Genomic DNA, 4087 nt, shown 5'->3' with positions numbered 1-4087 from the left:
ATTATTATTATTATTATTATTATTATTATTATTATTATTATTATTATTATTATTATTATTATCATTATTATTATTATTATTATTATTATTATTATTATCATTATTATTATTGCTGCTGCTACTGCTGCTTCCGCCGCCGCCGCCTCCGCTGTTGTTGCTGCTACTAAGACAAAAACGTAAGAGTACCGGAGAAAATGCTTGTGGTCGTCTTCCGGCTCTTTATGGTTTAACTTCAGATCATCTTTGCTTTTCATTCTTTCGCAGTCAATAAAATACCAGTCAAATACTGGTGTCGACTAACCCCTCCCCTCGGAATTGCTGGCCTTATTTCTAAATCAGAAAGCAATTCTATTGTTGCAGTTATTCTTGTTATTTAACCTTGAATGACCTCATTAAACTTACCTTTCTTGTTAACAGATTTTCAGGTACAGTTCATCTAGAACAACAGTTCTCAACCTTTTTCTATGTATGGAAACCTCTTGATTCCAATTTTACTCGGGTTGGCTATAGAGGCGAACCCGAGTAAAAAATGCTTTAAAAAATCCTATTATATTTTTGTAAATAAATATTATTAGGAACTTTATAAAAACATTGTTAAAATATTTGTTGTATTGAAGAAGTATGTCCAATTTATCGCACATGGATTTTAACGAAGTCTGATTTGGATCCCCAAGGGCCATATGGACACCAGTTGAATGCTAGTGATCTAGAGCTATGTTGTGTCGACGCCCCCAAGCGAAGAAGTAGGATCGACCAAGACATATAAATAGAGGTAGTCTGACCGTGGTAGGAGTTGAGTAGCTGTGGACTGACAGTTGAGTAGCTGTTGAGCAGAGATCATCCGTAGGTGATAGAAAGCTTGAGACATAACAAGCTATATGATTCAATGTAGAATAACAGCAGAGATTTCCATGCTATTCCGAGCACGCAATTGGCTCATGGCTGTCTATTATAGTTGCAAGTAACTTAAAGTATGTTATACCTTCTATAGGAGTCAGTGTGTCGCTCAAAATATCGCTTTGCAATCCATGTGGGTCTGAATTCGATCCCGTTGTATCACATCTTGAGAATCTGACATTGCCTTGGGTTGACCAATATCTTCTCAGTAGAATTCAGTAGACAAAAGCTGCAGAAGCCCGCCGCACGTACATGTGTGTGTGTGTGTGTGTGTGTGTGTGTGTGTGTGTGTGTGTGTGTGTGTGTGTGTGTGTGTGTGTGTAGTACCGGATATGGGACAGGAAAGGCCATACTTCAAACGAGGAATAAATGTCAGTAGGAGTAGAGAAACCATATTTATAAGCAATCAATCATGGGCTTCATTGCTAATAAATATCTATGTATATATATGTGAGTATGTGTGCGTGTTTACGTGCACGTGTACGTGCGTATGTGTGCCCATGCTTGTCCTTGCATGTGTACGCGTGTACGTGTGTCCATTCACATTGCATTTGTATGGTGTACGTTATATCCCGATATAATGAAGTACGTGACCGGAATCAGTAATGCTGTCTATATAATCGATTAAACCCTTAAAAGCAGAGACCAAAATGAGTGAGACTAATGAATGAAACCAGCAAAAGAATAGGAGTTTAAAAGAATAAAGGAATAAAACAGTACCCGTCCATTCTATCCAACTCTAAAAAAAAAAGAAATCTTTTTAATGAGAAGATAGATAGATAGATAGATAGATAGATAGAGAGATAAATAGATACATACATACATATATACACACATCGAGACAGGTAAATAGATAGATAGATACATAGATAGATAGATAGATAGATAGATAGATAGATACATACATACATACATACATACATACATGCATACATACGTACATTTATACACACATCGAGACAGGTAGACAGACAGATAGACAGACAGACTGACTGACTGACAGATAGATAGATAGATAGATAGATAGATAGATAGATAGATAGAAGGATGGAGTTTGCTGTGTAACTTAGACTGTAGGCTTAATCCGTCACCTACTTAGCAGCACTGAGTAATGTGTCTAATAGTAGGTCATTACCTAGCTCGGCATTTTTTTTATCAATGCGAATGCATTAGAGCTTAAATACCGTTTTTCTTTTATTTTTATTTTAGAATCATCATTCTTTTTATCTTTCTTTTTGGGGGCGGGGCAGCTGTTCGCAGATAATGCCAATGTCGTCTTCGATTTTTTTATAGTGTTGTCTTCAATGAATCGATCAAGTGATCGACTGTGCCTTGGGGACTTTTAAGAAATTAATGTTGGTATTTTCTTCTATTAGGGCGGCGAGCTGGCAGAAATATTAGCATGCCGGGTAAAATGCTTAGCTGCATTTTATTCATTTTTAACTTTGGGAGTTCAAATTCTATTTAAGTTTAGTGTTATTGAGGTATGATATAGTTTTACCATTGTCACATTTTTAAGGGCTTGGTTATAATATTTAGTATGGCTTTGGAAGGCAGTTTAGTTAGCGGAAAGATTAGAGACGTAGGCTCAGGTGTGGCTGTGTGGTAAAAAGCTTATTTCTCAATCACATGATTCAGGGTTCAGGAGGAGGAGGAGGAGGAGCGGGGAGGAATGAATGAGAAATAAATACTCTCTGAAAGATGTCACGTCGGGTTTTAATACAAACGATGTTTGACAGATCGTTAAGTATTGTAATGGGTTTGTTGGTTTTGCTTGTTTTCTCTTATTCTTCTTCGCTCTCGCCCACCTCTTTCCCTCCCCCTTTCTCTCTCTCTCTCTCTCTCCCTCTCTATCTCTCTTTCCTACTCCTCTCAATCTACCTCTATCTCTATCTCGATCTCCCCCTTTTCCTTCTCTCTCCCTCCCTCCTCTTTCTCACTCTTCCTTCTCCTCCTCTCCCTCTCTCTCTCTCTCTCTCTCTCTCTCACACACACACACACGTAATGCGTTTTGATTTCTATTGCCTTATTTTTGTTTTGTTCTCCCACTTCTTATCGATACCTTCCTATATCGTTGCCTTATCTAACCTGCCTTATTTTGCTCTGCTATGTCTCTCTCTTGCCTTCCCTTACTATTTCCCTTCTAATAACTTAATCCGATTTGCCTTTCTTTACCCTGCATACCTTCCTTTATTTCATTTTCTCTTTCATTTTATTTTCTCTTTCCTTGCCTTATTATCCTTATGTTTTGACTTGGCCTTAATGCATTTGCCTTATCTTGCCATGACTTGCTTTCATTTTTTTTTCTTTGCTTTGCTTTGGCTTTCCTTTATTTTCCTTGCTTTACCTTGTCTTGATCTGTTTTATTTTTTCTCGCATTCTTGTCACTTGTCCTCTCACGTTCTTATTTTCTCTCCCTTGTCTTACTTCGTTGTGCATTTATTTTGCTTTTTCTCTCTTTGTCTCACATAGAAGATGTGTTCTTGCTTTACCTCCCCTTGTCTTATTGTGCTTCGCCTTTCATTGTATTGCCTCGCTTTGCTTTGTATCCTGTGCACCTCGCTTTTTTCTAGCTCTATTTCGCCATGATGTGACTCTGCTGTGACAACAGCATTCATGAAGAAATTGGCGTCCAATTTTGTTCAATAAACAATAAATAAACATAACATCGAAAACGATGTCTGGCTATTAGTTTTATGGGAAATTTTATTGCGCCGTATAGAAGAGAGAGAAAGAGAGAGAAAGAAACATAGAAATGGTCTGAGAATATAAGAGAATGTGTGTGTGTGTGTGTGTGTGTGTGTGTGTGTGTGTGAATGTGTGTTCGTGTATATGTGTGAGTTATGTGTATGTGCTTGTTATGCGTGTGTATCTGCATATGTGTATGCGAGGAGACATATAAAATGACGGAGAATGAAAGACAGGAATAGAGAGAGAGGTAGACGGAAACAGAAAAGGAGAAATAGAGACAGTTCTCTCAGAAAGAGAGAGAGAGATAGAGAGAGACAGATAGAGAGAGAGATAGAGAATTATAGAGGAAGTGATAACAAGTGTTATAGAGGAAATGATAAAAGAGAGATGAGATACATAAACTAGTCAATTATGAAAAACTTGACTGTTTTTCTATGCTCAGGTATGGCAATATATGTATGCATATATGTATGTATGTGTATATGTATATATCTGTGTG

This window comes from Octopus bimaculoides, chromosome 23 (assembly GCF_001194135.2).
Source record: "Octopus bimaculoides isolate UCB-OBI-ISO-001 chromosome 23, ASM119413v2, whole genome shotgun sequence".
Taxonomy (NCBI): domain Eukaryota; kingdom Metazoa; phylum Mollusca; class Cephalopoda; order Octopoda; family Octopodidae; genus Octopus; species Octopus bimaculoides.
The sequence above is the reverse complement of the archived record's forward strand: the minus strand, read 5'-3'. Positions refer to the sequence as shown.